At 43.1% G+C, this 17,404-nt stretch overlaps 1 protein-coding gene across 1 annotated transcript in view; it reads right to left on the reverse strand.

Moving 5' to 3' along the window:
• Positions 1 to 15,744, reverse strand: part of LOC124594115 — a 217,269-nt gene extending 201,525 nt beyond the window's left edge. Inside the window, exon 1 of the mRNA XM_047132472.1 lies at positions 15,694 to 15,744. The gene's annotated coding sequence lies outside the window, so the exon portion shown is untranslated. The remainder of the gene's footprint in view (positions 1 to 15,693) is intronic.
• Positions 15,745 to 17,404: the final 1,660 nt, after the last annotated feature.

Genomic DNA, 17,404 nt, shown 5'->3' on the forward strand with positions numbered 1-17,404 from the left:
TGAATGGAGGGACGAATGGAGACGTGTCGTCTTCAGCGATGAGAGTCGCTTCTGCCTTGGTGCCAATGATGGTCGTATGCGTGTTTGGCGCCGTGCAGGTGAGCGCCACAATCAGGACTGCATACGACCGAGGCACACAGGGCCAACACCCGGCATCATGGTGTGGGGAGCGATCTCCTACACTGGCCGTACACCACTGGTGATCGTCGAGGGGACACTGAATAGTGCACGGTACATCCAAACCGTCATCGAACCCATCGTTCTACCATTCCTAGACCGGCAAGGGAACTTGCTGTTCCAACAGGACAATGCACGTCCGCATGTATCCCGTGCCACCCAATGTGCTCTAGAAGGTGTAAGTCAACTACCCTGGCCAGCAAGATCTCCGGATCTGTCCCCCATTGAGCATATTTGGGACTGGATGAAGCGTCGTCACACGCGGTCTGCACGTCCAGCACGAACGCTGGTCCAGCTGAGGCGCCAGGTGGAAATGGCATGGCAAGCCGTTCCACAGGACTACATCCAGCATCTCTACGATCGTCTCCACGGGAGAATAGCAGCCTGCATTGCTGCGAAAGGTGGATATACACTGTACTAGTGCCGACATTGTGCATGCTCTGTTGCCTGTGTCTATGTGCCTGTGGTTCTGTCAGTGTGATCATGTGATGTATCTGACCCCAGGAGTGTGTCAATAAAGTTTCCCCTTCCTGGGACAATGAATTCACGGTGTTCTTATTTCAATTTCCAGGAGTGTATTTAAGAATTAATAGCGTGTGTACAATAAGCTGAAATATTTAAGAATTAATAGCGTGTGTACAATAAGCTGAAATATTTAAGAAATAGCGTGTGTATCATAAGTTGAAGTATTTAAGAAATATCATTCCGTGTGACGCTAAATTTAAACTCCGAGAGAGAACCAAGGTGAGTCGGCCGTTTTTCCAGCAACGCCACTTGGCTTGCATTGCACAGGAAGACGTGCGTTTATCTCCAGAGTTCACAGTAGGAAAGTAGAATTACAAAGTGGGGCAGGGTCGTGTGAAACTGGGATAAATATTGATTGAAGTGGGAAAGCGGAAAGTGATGAAGTTGTAACCGTTCTTTGTGTAATATTTCATATTGTTGTGTTGTGTATGTCTTGTAATTTGGGTATGTGTGTTTAGCATGGGAGTAGCAAGGTAGTTTCGAAAGATTTGTGGGTATGCCTGTTCCTTCTGTATCGCTCGATCTGGAGGAAAGTTTCGTGAGGATTATTGTGAGAGGCGAAGAGTGAGGTATAATAAAAGATCCACCATCCGATCCAGGGAGTGCACTGTTGCGGTAAATAGATTACGAGACCATAGTATAGAGATTCACTAACGTAAAGCCGTGCCCACTGGGCGGAATTTCTCATGTGATTTTGTTGTAGGTTGTAGAATTTGTGTGTTTAGGAATAAATCAAATAGTGAAAAAGAGATTGGTGGCCTTTTTCATTAAATTGTATGTTATCGTAATGTCCCGAATTTATATAAAAGCCGTTAAATCAAAGACAAAAGGTAAATGTGGTATTGCCAGTGCGTAGTGTACAGTCAGAGTTCTATAAATCACTGATAGTCAGATGCGTGTTTCCGTTGCGTATTATTCATACAGGAGGATAATTTGTAACTAAATAGTAAGATACGAGAATTCATGTTGCTCGATAAATTAAGGAAGATTCCACTCGCTTGGCAAACCACTCATCTTGCAGGCCTGACTGCTTGATGCCACAGTATGAGTAAGGCAAGTGGGTGCCTCTCATAATTTCGACCCTGCCAGGATTCCTTTTTTTTGCCAGGATATTTTGTTTCCAGGATAATTTGGCCAGGATTATTTTGCCAGGATATATTTTGCCAGAATTTTTTGCTGTTAGGGTTTGCTGTTAAGATTTTTTTATGGAATGTATTGTGATAGCGCTAAGAAGTAAAATTTTTTTCTGTTTGCAATTTCTTTCTGGATTGGTGAGGATCTTTTATTTTATTTTATGTAATTAATTGCTATATCGCACAAGGCTGGAAGATCTTTTCATAATTTTTTTTTTGCGTAATGTCCGTAGTAACTAGGTCGCAGTCGAAAAGTGTAGCCACCATGGAGAATAGTGATTCTGGGGTGGACGTAGCAGTGCAGCAGGAAGTAACTGTTGACCATGGGTTAATGAGCGAGAAAGACAAACACTCCGAAGGGGCTGTATTGTTCAGTGGACCGCTGCAAGGGGATCCTTTATGCGGCGGGCTTTGTCCACAAACGCGGGCTTTTCCCGACGACGCGGGCGAGCCGAGACTAGGCCAGGTGTGCGGTGAAAGTGCAGCTACCCTTAGCGAAGCTACGGTTTCTCAGGCGAACGAGGTGAGCGCGTCGAAAGTAGGAAATAACGATGTGATACTGCAGTTTTTACAAGCGATGAGTAGGGAGACTAACGAAAGATTAGAAGCGATGAGTAGAGATAATGAAGCGATGAATAGGGAGACTAAGGAGAGATTGGAAGCAAATAAGGAAAGATTGGAGGCAATTGATAAGGGAAATAAAGAGGCAATGAGGAAGCTACACACAGTTATCGATGAGCGTCTGTCCGCAGTTAATAATCGGTTAGATGAGGGGGAGAAGAATCTGGATGCGGTGCAGCAAGAATGTGATGCTGTGAAAGAAAAAGCCAATAATTTGGAGGTACGAATAAGTGCAATAGAAAGCGATATTACAGAACATAGGGGCGTGTGGCCGGATGAGCGAATCAAAGAGATAGTGGAGGACTTACTTGCAGATAAACAAGGGGCATTAGACAGCGTGGAAGCTCAAGTCACACGGCAGGAAATGGCGCTAAATAAACACAGGGATGAAGTTGCGGAGGTAGTGGTCAGAATGAATACGATTAGCGCAGATGTAGAAAAGATCAGTATAAGAGGCGAAACGGGCTCTGACAGTACGCAGCGAGAGGTTTATGCCGACCAGGAGGAGATACAATCACTATTACAGTTTAAAGAGGCACAATTAGAAACAAATAGGAAACATAGGGAAGAACTAGCACAGTTGCAATTAGCGTGCAGAAGCGAAGGTGAAACACCACCAGGTAGACTGCGGAGGGAGAGTGAGATAAATTCAAAAATCGAAAATAGGCAGAAAGAGGATGACGAACTCAGAGAGTTAGAAGAACGGTTGTGTCGGATAAAACAGGTGGCAAACCCAACTGGGTATAGCCCAAGGTCGGAAAACATAAATGCGGAAGAAGAATGTAGGAGACACTTCGTGTCGGTACAAACGTACACTTGTTTTCCGGATCCTGATAATTACCAACATCCATGCCTGTGGCTGTCTCAATTTCAAGATTCATTACCTTCATCGTGGGGACCGCTCCTAAAAATGAAGTTTGTGTGTAACCATTTGAGGGACGAGGCTAGAGCGAAAATGCAGGAAGTTATTAAAGACTGTAGTAGCTACAAGATGTTTTGTGACAAATTTTTAAATGAATTCTGGTCGAAAAGTAAGCAGGACCAGGTTAAGCAAAGCATATTGATGATGCCAAATTGTAACGAAGGTGGTATAAGAGATCCAGTGTCGTGTTATCAGGAAATGCTGAGACGAAACAGGTATTTGGATGTGCCATACGAAACTGGGGAGCTCATTAGGATCTGTATAACGAAGTTGCCAGTGAGATTGCGCAGAGATATATTGATAGCAGGCAGAGGCTTGAACGATTCTGCGTCATTTCAGCACTTATTACAGGAACTGGGTAACGAGAGCAACATTGTGAACGGCGACATGACTTTTAGGTCAGACAGAGTTGAGGATAGGAACGGTAGAAACTATCAGAATGACAGGAGAGCATGGAATCAGAGGAATGACGGAAATGGAAGATGGCGAGGAAATAGGGTGCAGAATTCATGGGGATATCGACCAGCAAACCAAGAAGATAGAAGATGGGACAGGGATGGAAGAAGGGAAAATGAAAATGATGGGCGAAGAGAGGATAGGCAATTATTGGGTTCACGACAGGACAATCATTGTCACAATGACGGAGGGACAGGAAGGTGACTACTTGATAGACGGGTACAAACCAGGACTATTAATGATGTAAATATTAGGTATATCGATTACGGAAAACTAAGGGAGAATCTGTTAGAGGAGGTAGGAGATGTGGGGAGTGAAGTCCACCCAATAATTAGCGTAGAAATAAATAATATAATCGTACCTTGTGTCATCGACACAGGCAGTGTAATGAGTGTTTTGAGGGAAGATGTGTTCAAGTGTTGTAGTCTTACAAAACCATGGCCAACGTTGCCATTGCAAAGGACAACAGTGAGAGGGGCAATTACAGGAAAGGGAATTGAGGTGAAGTTACAAGCGCAGGTAGACTTCGTGTGCCAGGCGAAGAGGTTTAGTACAGTGTTCATGATTGTGTCATCTCTAACTGTTGAAGGGATATTAGGGGTTAATTTTTTGAACCAATATAAAGCAGTCGTTAACATGAGAAATGGTTCGATGGAGTTGAAACGAGATTCGGAGGAAATTACATTAAGATTCGACGATTGCTTACATGGTAAAGATAACGCACACTTAGCATTATGTCTGGCGGTAAAGTCCGGTAAACAGGCACAGAATACGGGGTTCGAACAAGAGAAGAAGGAAATTCATAAATGTTTGGAGGAGGAGATCAGGGAGAAAATCTGGCATTTACGAGGGACCACGGTCTACGGGGAATTGCAGAAAATTTTATACGAGAATAGAAAGGTATTTAAACATGCTGCGGGTACAATAAGAAATTTTGTGTATAGATTCAAGGTCAAGCCACATAAACAGTTTAGGGCCCAAGTGTACCCGATACCTGTTGTGTACAAAGAAAGAGTGGAAGCTGAGATCGAAAGCATGCTACAACAAGGGATTATCGAACCAGCATCCAGTCCGTACAACAGTCCTTTAGTTTGTGTTGAAAAAAAGGATGGGTCAATTAGATTAGTTTTGGACGCAAGAAGGATTAATAAGATCATAGAGCCAGAGACAGATCGGCCGCTGACACTTGACGAATTGCTACAAAAGTTCCACGGGATCAGAGTTCTCAGCTCAGTTGATTTGAGAATGAGTTTCTGGCAGGTGGAGTTAGACAGGGGGTGTAGAAAATACACTGCTTTCTTGTGCTACGGGAAATCGTATCAGTTCCGGAAACTACCATTTGGGTTAATTGTATCATCCGCGGCATTTATCAGAGCGCTAAATACTGTCATTCCTAATGAAATAAAAGATAAGGTAACACAGTACGTGGATGATGTCCTGATAGCCGAAAGAAACTGGGAAGACCACAATAGAACGTTAGGCATATTGCTCGGTGCACTGGAGAGACATGGGGTGACCGTGAATTTGGGAAAGTCAGAATTTGGACGAAAAGAAATCGAGTTTCTAGGTCACATTGTGACACCAGAGGGAATAAGACCAAATCCAGACAAACTCGAAGCAATCAGAGATTTTCCGGTGCCAAGAACAAAACGTCAGCTACGGGGTTATTTAGGATTAATCAATTTTTACAGGAGGTTCATTAAGATTGGGGGTGCAGCGACACCCAGACTATGTCAGCTGACTGGAAAGAAAACGGTATGGAATTGGGACCCTGTTGCGCAGGAAGAGTATGAGGCGTTAAAGAAGGCACTGCTATCGGCACCTCTTCTCGGGCATCCAGACCTAGGGAAAGAGTTTTGTATGGCCACGGACAGTTCCCGTAGTGGACTTGGGGTAACATTGTTCCAAGAGCAAGGAGGAGAAGTAATACAACAACCTATTGCATTTGCGAGCCGAGTGCTTAGCAAAGCTGAGAGAAATTACACGGTAACTGAGCTTGAAGCTTTGGCAATAGTGTGGGGTTTTAGTAAGTTTAGATACTATTTGTATGGAAGGCATACTAAAATCTATACTGACCACAAGTCACTACAGTTTCTGATGTCGGCCAAACTTAACCATAGACGACTCGCTAGGTGGGCACTCTATTTACAGGAGTTTCAGTTTTCGGTCATGTATATTCCTGGGCCACAGAATATAGTGGCAGATGCGTTGTCAAGGAATCCAGTAGGTCACGGTCAATGCTTTGATGAGGAGGTAAACGAGAACATATGTGATATATTGTATATGCAGGGCGTGCCGTTCGAGAAATACATAGGGACGGTACTCACAAATATCGCGAAAGAGCAGGATAAAGACGCGTCATGGAGAATGGTGAAGGACAGAGTTACAGCGAACTTAGATGCCAATATAGCACGTTTTTATACAATTCAGAACGGGGTCCTTTTCTACCGTAGAAATCCGAACACACAGGACTGGGTGTTGTGTATACCAAATGAAATAGTCAACAAGCTGATCTGGTACACTCACCTAAGTTACGGGCATTACGGGGCAAGGAAATGCTGTAAGAAGTTAAGGGAATCAGTTTATTTCATTAGTATGGAGAGAAGGATCAAGAACGTGCTTGGTAGTTGCAAATTGTGCCAGAAGGCAAAATCGTTAACTATCTCATGCAAAGCACCGCTTTTTCCGATAGTGCCAGGTAGATTGAGGGAATTCGGAGCAACAGATTTGTTTGGCCCACTACCTAAGTCAGTGCAGGGATATAGATATGTTTTAGTAGCAGTGGAATTGGTGTCAAAGTATGTGACTTTTACCGCCTTGAAACGTGCGACGGGAAGGACAGTGGCGGCAGCGATCGTTAAAAACTTTTTGCGAGAAGTAGGAACTGTAGAAAAGTTCATAGCTGACAATGGACCGCAATATAGATCCAGACAATGGCTAACCACACTGAAGAGAAGAAGGATAAAACCGGTGTTCATATCCCGATACCATGCTGCAAGTAACCCCAGTGAAAGAGTGGTAAAAGAACTGGGAAAGTTGTGTAAGATCTATTGCCATAGGCAACACAGAAGTTGGAGTATTTTTCTCAAAGATTTTCAGGACATCCTCAATGAGCTACCACATGGAGCAACTGGATTATCACCAATTACGGTACAAAAGAATGAACCACCACCAGATCGAGTCAGGGAGCTGGTAGATTTTCCGCGATCAGGAAAGCAGAGGCACACAGAAATTGTCAAGGTTGCGATAGAGCGTATTAAGAAAGCAGCTAAGGATAGGCAGGAGAAGCAGAAAGGAAAGATCCGTAAGATCGAATTGGCAGTAGGAGACAAGGTTCTAATTAAAACTCATCGATTATCAAAGAAGCACAGATTCCTAACTAGCAAATTCTTTACTGTGTATAGTGGACCATTCAGAGTGAGGCGGATTGTCCATGAAAATGCTGTACTGATTGAGACGATCAAGGGAAAACAGTCTCGTGGGCTTCATCACATTTCTAACATCAAATTATGGAAAAGTTAAGGATAGATCTAAAGTAGGCAATTTATGGTAGATAGTCAGTGTATTTATTTGTGGTGTGTAACGTTGTGCAGGGTCAAATCGAACATAAGAATTTTCAGGCGGGATGTCAGGAAGTATGACGGAATAGACTGGTCAAATGAGTCATGAACAGGAGTCGACAGAGTGGTGTATGTACGTATTTTTTGTTGTATGAATAAGGATCAAGCAGAAACGACGTGATGATTTATGAGGGAATAAAGATGGTAGATAGAGAAGCGACGTGATAAATAGTAGTGGATAAAGGTGATAGGTAAGGGAAGAAGCGACGTGAAGCAGTGTGATTAATAAATAGAGATTCGACGTGATGAAACAGTGGTAAATAAAGGTGAGTAGAATTGAATAATGTGGAGATGTCTTAGATGTATGTTACAGAGAGACCTGTGTATGCTGCAATAGAGATTGATGCGAATGGCGAAGGAAGACCAGGAAATGATGGAGTAATGGACGGACGGAGAGCCGAAATACGAATGAAGAGATGAGGACAACTGCACAATGTGAAAGGACATAAAGGGAGTATGAGATCCAGATGGTGAACGTTGTGGAACACTGACGTAAGATGTAATATAAGTGTAAGATCTAGTTCTTAGCATAACATTTGCGATTTGGCAAAAATAATATTTATTGTTGCTGTTGTTGAAGCCTGGTACCAGGATAACTAATCAAAACGGTACCAAGAATGTGTACAGTTATTTTGCAGGTTGAATAATTTGTGTATTTTTGTTTCTTAGATGAAATGTCGCAATTCTAAGTTGATATTTAGCATGAAGTGAATGCGGAGGTAAGCCGATGGAGAGAGGTGCCAGAGTGAAAGGACGAATTCGGAGACTGGAAAGCTATCTCCGGAACAGCTTCATGTGTTATGTGGTTGAGTATAAGGGAGCAAAGGTATGGTATGTTGTCGTGAGTGTGGTGGTGTTATAAGTATAAGGGAGCAAAGGTATGGTACGTTGTCGTGAGTGTGGTGGTGTTAAGGTTAACTGACTTCTAGACCTATTCTGTTAGTGTATTAATGGATTGAATGAGAAGGAAAATGTGATGTCTGGTGAGTGAGAGTCGTAGAGTAGTGTGATCAATGCGCCCACTCCTGTAAAGGGGATCCTACCGATCTGTAACTAAAACATTATTGTGTATTGTTTGATTTGGATGAACCTCGATGGCAGGTCAGGATTTGACATCATGTGGATGGTTCATACATGTCCTAGAAATGTTGTTATATATAATAAAAGGTAAAATGTATAAAGAGATACTAATTTCAATCTGTCACAAGCACAAAGGTGCATTGTATGTTGTAGATTTAGAGTCAACAGTTTCTAAAATGTTTGTTGTGATAGGATGTTAAAGTAGTTTAATATTTAATAACCAGTGGTAGGTAATTGTGAGCTGTGTAGATTATTTCTTATTTTTTGTTAGAACACTTTCAAGGGGTATTAATTTCAGTGTGTCACAAGCACAAAAGTTCATTGTATATTGTAGTTTTAGGATAATGTTTCTAATATTTTCACTGTGATAGGATGTTAGAGTAGCCTACTATTTGATATTGTAATTATGAGCTGTATAGATTGTTTATTATTCCTTTTGTTTTTTTTTTACACTTTCATGTTTTGTATGAGGGACGACAGGTACAATGAATAGCACGAGTGTGGGCTGTCTATAGAAAAGAGATAAATGTTGATGTTGTATGTGTAGAAAACTAGGGTGTATAATTTTAATGTAAGAATTTCCTTTTGTCTGTAATGTTGCGAGATGCACGGAAGGCTAAATGATTGGGTGTCGTAACGCCCATACCGCTAGCGGGCCGAGCTGACGATGCCATGGCGACAGGCGACAGAGCCGCGGCACTCCCCACTCCACTGTCGGACGGGGTACACTCCACGCGCCCGCTACAGCAGGTCAACGGCCTGGGGCGACACGCACGTACCACTGGCCATTCATGAGTTCCGCCACCCTTACGACTGGGGAAGGTATCCCGCGGAGGCAACAGCGGGTGGTTTCTTCTGCTCAACGGCGCGCGCAGCGGCGCTACTGCAGAATGGACGAGGCGCGGCAGAGCCCGGCGAGCATTTTTTTTACCAGCAGCTAATAACTAGTACTGGACTGTGGAGCCGTGAAACAGGATGACTGCGACTTTACATAATGTGGAAAGTGAAGGACTGGTGTTTCCACGTTGTGAGTGGTGGAAAAGATTTTGTCTTTAGCAGACAGGACGATCGTTTTGTTTTGTCTTGACCACTGAATGGTGGGATCCATAAACTTTTGGCAGTGACTTGTTAAGTGTGCTTTGTGAATTGCATGTGGGACACTTGGTATACTTAGAGGACAGTTGTCGTTTGGTGAACAATTATTGTATGAAGGCAAGAAACTAGAGTGGGACATTGACATTTGCGTCTGTAGTAGGAGACATTTCTTGAACTGGTGCGGGAATAAGTGCTGTTTGTTGAAACTTACGACTTTTAATTACACCATGAACTGAAAGGACAGAACCGTGGGTAATAGTAGTTGTAGGGCCATTTTTTTTTTTTTGGACGAACAGATTCGTGTGGATGGTACTCTGACAGTGACTATGACATTTGTCTTTAATGTGAGATACAGTTTACTGTTCAGTGCGTGTTCAAAATGCCGATTTGAGTGACTCAAAGACTTTCGTCCGGGTAACCATGGGAGAGCTTTGACACCGAGACAGTGGTTCTAGGAAAACTATCAGCAACTTTTTGACCACAAGAAAATCACAGAATGAAAGATTTCCGTGTGACTCGCAAGATAGGAAATAATGTATTTGTAATTGTGTAAATGTTTTTTTTATGTGTTTCATTCCTGAAGGGACAGCAAGTGTAATTGTATTTCATCAACATTTGTCTTTAGAATAGTTAGTGTTTGTTTTTTTGTCTGTTCTGGGTTATCAAGTTCACGTAGCATGTTTATCAGAATATTTGGTACAATGATGCTCTAATTATAAGCCAGTGGCGTAATACTAACGTAGCGGTTCATGTAGCATTGATCAGTAAGGTTGTCACAGGGGACAAGAGTTTGCATTGCACAACAAATATCGGAATTAACTGATGTATTTTGATGTCGTCCATAGTAATAATCTTGTTGGTGTTTTGACTGAAGCCACTTATTTTTATTATCACAGTGGTGACATTTCACATTAAAGTGTAACGAAGGCTAGTCGAAATGCAAGTTCTTGTCGTCTATATGTGTGACAACAGAGAAAGTATTTTTTATTTGTTTTAGAATTACTGAAATTTGGATTACTCATAAAAATAACGAAGATCCCAGTAACTAAAGCAAAATTTTATCTCAAGATTATTTTTTCATTTCTATGATGTGATGTTTTATTTGTAATGTAGATTGTTGTAAATTAGTATGTGTACGTTACTCCGGATTGTGGAGAGTACAATAATGCAACAACTGCCAATTTGGTAAAGTAACAACATTTGGTCGTCAATTTGAGGTCACCAGGGGCTAAGGTCTCCTCCTGGTTACTTTGATGACTTGCTACGTTTGTTCGAATACAGTTTTCTTAAAAAAATGTTCGGAACTACCCTCGCATTGCAAGGATAGTACCGTGCCATTTTTTTCTGCATGGGTAGCCGGTGGTGAAAGGGTACAGTACCGCCCAACATTGAAAATAGGTACGAAATTCTTGTCAGAACAACACATTTTTTGTGTAAAAGTAACTCAATTTCAATTAATACAGCGAAGCCGGATACCAGTGTGGGAAAGAATGACAATTTATTTATTTAATTGATCACATGTGCACTCCCTCAAAATAAATCCCTACATCCAGTTTGGTGAGATCTGTGAAAGGAATGAATGTATGGTCGTCTGCTAACCACAGATAGTGAATCGGAATATATCATCTTTGAGTCGATCCTTTGGCTACCTTTGGTGAGACCAAAGAGATGGAAGTTACCAGAGCTTTGAGCGTCTGAAATGTGGCTGACCAATAAGGTAGCAGGGTGCTTCTCCCACTTCGAGAGAGGTGCGAGAGAATCGGAATACGGCCATGTTTCAGGTACTCTGCCGCTGAACCTTCTGCTGTAAAGACCTGTTTTTTTGTTGTGCTCCGCAATGAAAGAGTGGAGGCATGGTATGGATGTGGAATATTTAAGAGTAGTTAGAATTAATACTTTCTCTTTCACAGGACCTTTTGTGGGGAAAATTACAAAGTTGAGGCAGGTAATTTTAAGGGGATTGTAGTAAACCAACGGTCACAAAGAGCCCACGTGTAGTTAGAAGTTGAGATACTTCCGTGAGCTTAAGCTGAAATATTTAAGAATTAATAGCGTGTGTACAATAAGCTGAAATATTTAAGAATTAATAGCGTGTGTACAATAAGCTGAAATATTTAAGAAATAGCGTGTGTATCATAAGTTGAAGTATTTAAGAAATATCATTCCGTGTGACGCTAAATTTAAACTCTGAGAGAGAACCAAGGTGAGTCGGCCGTTTTTCCAGCAACGCCACTTGGCTTGCATTGCACAGGAAGACGTGCGTTTATCTCCAGAGTTCACAGTAGGAAAGTAGAATTACAAAGTGGGGCAGGGTCGTGTGAAACTGGGATAAATATTGATTGAAGTGGGAAAGCGGAAAGTGATGAAGTTGTAACCGTTCTTTGTGTAATATTTCATATTGTTGTGTTGTGTATGTCTTGTAATTTGGGTATGTGTGTTTTGCATGGGAGTAGCAAGGTAGTTTCGAAAGATTTGTGGGTATGCCTGTTCCTTCTGTATCGCTCGATCTGGAGGAAAGTTTTGTGAGGATTATTGTGAGAGGCGAAGTGTGAGGTATAATAAAAGATCCACCATCCGATCCAGGGAGTGCACTGTTGCGGTAAATAGATTACGAGACCATAGTATAGAGATTCACTAACGTAAAGCCGTGCCCACTGGGCGGAATTTCTCATGTGATTTTGTTGTAGGTTGTAGAATTTGTGTGTTTAGGAATAAATCAAATAGTGAAAGAGATTGGTGGCCTTTTTCATTAAATTGTATGTTATCGTAATGTCCCGAATTTATATAAAAGCCGTTAAATCAAAGACAAAAGGTAAATGTGGTATTGCCAGTGCGTAGTGTACAGTCAGAGTTCTATAAATCACTGATAGTCAGATGCGTGTTTCCGTTGCGTATTATTCATACAGGAGGATAATTTGTAACTAAATAGTAAGATACGAGAATTCATGTTGCTCGATAAATTAAGGAAGATTCCACTCGCTTGGCAAACCACTCATCTTGCAGGCCTGACTGCTTGATGCCACAGTATGAGAAAGGCAAGTGGGTGCCTCTCAACAGCAGCGCGGTTCCGGCTGAAGCGCCTAGAACCGCTCGGTCACGACGGCCGGCTAGAGCTTGCAGTAGAAGAGAAGATGAATACGTGCTCATAGGTTTTAAGGTATGCATTTTAGATTGCATAATGACTGGGTGTTGTGTGATGTCCTTAGGTTAGTTAGGTTTAAGTAGTTCTAAGTTCTAGGGGACTGATGACCATAGATGTTAAGTCCCATAGTGCTCAGAGCCATTTGAACCATTTTTAGATCGCATATTTACTGGACATTTTACCTTGATTTGGTCCATACTACCGTCTCTCAAAATATTGAACACGCTATATACGGACGTCGAGTACTTCTCGTCGCTACTAAGGGTAAGTTGAATATTGTGCATTATCGAGACAGGACCCTGCAACCCTTTTGCCCAGCCTTACAGTCAACATTTTGGCGGAGGATGCGAACACACCTCCTCCATCCGCTGAACATATTCCTTCCAGATACAGGAATCAACCGAATGAAGCGACCTGCGGTACGTGCAGATAGGAAAGTGACAGTGTGTTTGGACACAGTTGAAAGTTGTTGCGTGTCCTCGCACGAACCTTAAGCACACACTGGATGACCACCGAATGACCACCATCGAAGGGTGGGAAAGGCATGAGCAGCAACGTCTCGACAACTTTCTGGACAGCATATCGAGTAGGATCCATGCATGTTAAAATGCAAACGGTGGAGAATCATGTTATTGAATGTTACCCAGATGCAGATTTTCGTTTTACCGACGTGCATCTTCTAACAAGTTGCTTTTATTTTGATTATTGTTTTAATTTTATTTCACAGTAGATATACATGTTATTTTCATGAGGCTCGTTCTTTCATTCCCTGCTCCCACTGACTCTAAGCCGTCACACGTTTGCAGACATACATGTGATGCAAAACTTTTTTTGAGCGGCTTACATAGATTTAGCAACTAAACTCAGATGCATTTTGAAGGGGAGAACACTGTTGATATTTCGGCTGCCAACGTGCTCGAGGGCGCGATTATCAGAGCCTTCTGTTAATTAAAACTGATCAGTCAGAGAGCCAAAAATAATAAAGCAGTCATAGTAAAATAAAGGAATTACAATGGAATTATTTCAATACGGACTGCAAAAGTAGGTTTCTGCGAGATTAAAAAGGTAGAGACACTCTCAAAATATGCAAGTTGCATATTTTTGACTTGGTTAAAATCATATGCTTCCAAAGAAAGGTTTCCGAGAACTTGAAATTTAACCAATAGTTACATTCTCTGTGTGTGCCGTTAAAAACTATAAGGGGCAGTGAAATGAAAATGAGACATATGGTAAAAAGTAAGCATAGTGTTTACTATTTCAAAAGTAATCGCTGTAATTGTTATTACATTTATCTCACTGTGATATAAGACGGTCAATGCCTTCACGGAAAAACTTTTGCCGTTGCCTATGAAATCATGATTGTATCCAGACTGCATCTCTTCGATCGAAGCAAATGGACGGTCTCGAACGTCTTTCTTTAGGGCTCTAAAACTATGGAAATCGCTTGGGGAGAAATCGAGGTTATATGGAGGATGTGTAAGGGCTTTCCAGAGAAACTTCTGCGGCATAGACGAAACAACAGGCACGCCAGCTCCGGAAAAGTTATGATGACATGATGACACTGCGGTACATGAAAACTTACAAGAACTGAAGCTCGCCACCAAGTCCAAACGCGCAGGAATGTGGACGGACGTCATCATGCTGCAAAGGTTGTTTCGAGTACGCTGCAGAGGTTTCGCTGGAAAGCCCTTTTCTGAACAGTAGTTCTCGAATCTAAGAACTATTAAGGACTGCATGGCAGGGACGTCAGGTTTAATCGACATCGTGGTCATCTAGAGAAGAAAAACGGAGCTGAATATAAATTGTTGCTTCTTTGAAAGATCTATTCCGATATTCGTGTGAATTCATTTTAAGAAAGTTTCGGAGAATCTAAATCAGAATGTCCAGATGGGATCTAAACGTACTTCCTCCCGAAAAAGAGACCAGTGTATTGACCTAAGCGCCACCTCTCACAATTTGGATCTCTGGGAAGCGCCGGTATTGATTGGTAGTACTCCCTCGAGAATGTCTTGTAATATTTCTTCAGTTAAAGCTTCCGTGCTGAGAGGTCGTAGTCGATGTACAGAACAGATTCTTAACGTTTCGTCTCCAATTGCGGGAGATATCTTCCGATGTAAAACGGATACTCGGAAAATATCTCCTGCACCTGGTGACGAAACGTTAGGAAGCAGTTTTATGCATCGACCACGGCATTTGAGCTCGGAAGTTTTAACTGAAAAAGATGCTGGCCATGAAAACCTACATTGTATGATTCTTGCAATACTTGTCAAATGCCTATTAAAATATTTACTGAAGGTAATGCTACAAGGTCGAATAGGCGTGCGCGTTACGACGCCTCTTCCGGGATCAGGGGAGACGCGTTGCCCTCCCGGATCAAATCCGTTCTTTGCCAAATCCACGTCAACTCGCCGACCCCTTATGGATGTGGCCTTATGCGGCCAGGAAAAAGAAAAGAATCAAGGTAATGTAACAAAACGTGGAAGACCAAGAAACCACGACGTGCATATTCAGTAAACAAATTACAAGGTCGTATTTACGCTACCTTAATTTTTTTGTGATAGGTTAAATATGTGTACCGTATCGGAGCTTGAAACTAGGTATGTCCCGTTCGCGAACAGTACTCTGCCAGTAGCACTATTTGAACACGTCTCACGGTAAAGCTGACGGGATTTACAAGAGGCGATGAGAGGTCTGCAGCGAATTGAAGCTCTGAGAGAGCCCATGCGGCATTGATAGTGTGCTTACCACAAAAGAGGAGGATTCTCTTTCGAACCATGGTACGGCACACAGTTTCAGCTCGTCGCGTGTAATCGAATGCACAGCGTTTGAAACACGTATTATTGTTGTTGTTATTCTGCGTGCAGTCTCTAGTACGTTAGCAAAACACACACAAGGGTTGAAGGCCGCAGTGCGTGTACTCACGCGGCAAGCGCAGCAGGGAGGCGTAGCCGCCACCGCCGCGGTAGTAGACGACATTCTCCAGCGGCGCCTCCGTCATGGCGTGTGCGCGATCGGGTACTCGGCGGGTGGCTGGCGTCTAGCTGGGCGGCCGTGTCATCTCAGGCGGACGAGCGGCACTCATCAGCGGCTGAGAAGTAGCGGAGTGCCCGCTGTCTGGAGGACGAGGCGTCGCGATAAGCGGACGCCGTGATGTTGACAGAGCTACTGGGACCTCTCCCTGGGGACTTTAGCGCGCCCGCCTTTATCTGGAGGCGTTCGGAGATAATGCCTCCCAGCTGTACCGCCGCTCCAGCCGGCGCGGAGGAGTGGGCGGTGCCAAGCACGGCGGGACCACTACGCATATACAGGGTGTCTCACAATTCATGTTACACACTTACAGGTCGTAGAAGGAACTAGTAGATCCAGTCTTACATAGAATCCCATGTGCGGAAACTTCATCCAATGACGCTACAGAGCGTCAAAGTTATTGGCGCCGGCGCCGTCTGTAAATGTGTGTATACAGGGTGGTCCATTGATAGTGACCGGGCCAAATACCTCACGAAATAAGCATCAAACGAAAAAACTACAAAGAACGAAACTCGTCTAGCTTGAAGGGGGAAACCAGATGGCGCTATGGTTGGCCCCGCTAGATGGCGCTGCCATAGGCCAAACGGATGTCAACTGCGTTTTTTTAAAGTAGGAACCCCCAATTATATTACATATTCGTGTAGCACGTAAAGAAATATGAATGTTTTACTTGGACCACTTTTCTCGCTCTGTGATAGATGGCGCTGTAATAGTCACAAACGTATAAGTACGTGGTATCACGTAACATTCCGCCAGTGCGGAAGGTATTTGCTTCGTGATACATTACCCGTGTTAAACTGGACCGTTTACCAATTTCGGAAAAGGTCGATATCGTGTTGATGTATGGGTATTGTGATAAAAATGCCGTGTGCTATGTATGCTGCTAGGTATCCTGGACGACATCATCCAAGTGTCCGGACCGTTCGCCGGATAGTTAAGTTATTTAAGGAAACAGGAAGTGTTCAGCCACATGTGAAACGTCAACCACGACCTGCAACAAATGATGATGCCCAAGTAGGTGTTTTAGCTGCTGTCGCGGCTAATCCGCACATCAGTAGCAGACAAACTGTGCGAGAATCGGGAATCTGAAAAACGTCGGTGTTGAGAATGCTACATTAACATCGATTGCATCCGTACCATATTTCTATGCACCAGAGATTGCATGGCGACGACTTTGAACGTCGTGTACAGTTCTGCCACTGGGCACATGAGAAATTACGGGACGATGACAGATTTTTGGCACGCGTTCTATTTAGCGACGAAGCGTCATTCACCAACAGCGGTAACGTAAACCGCTATTGGGCAACGGAAAATCCACGATGGCTGCGACAAGTGGAACATCAGCGACTTTGGCGGGTTAATGTATGGTGCGGCGTTATGTGAGGAAGAATAATTGGCCCCCATTTTATCGATGGCAATCTAAATAAATGGTGCAATGTATGCTGATTTCCTACGTAACGCTCTACCGATGTTACTAGAAGACGTTTCACTGCATGACAGAATGGCGATGTACTTCCAACATGATGGATGTCCGGCACATAGCTCGCGTGCGATTGAAGCGGTATTGAATAGCATATTTCATGACAGGTGGATTGGTCGTCGAAGC

Source organism: Schistocerca americana, chromosome 2, assembly GCF_021461395.2.
Source record: "Schistocerca americana isolate TAMUIC-IGC-003095 chromosome 2, iqSchAmer2.1, whole genome shotgun sequence".
In the NCBI taxonomy this organism is placed as follows: domain Eukaryota; kingdom Metazoa; phylum Arthropoda; class Insecta; order Orthoptera; family Acrididae; genus Schistocerca; species Schistocerca americana.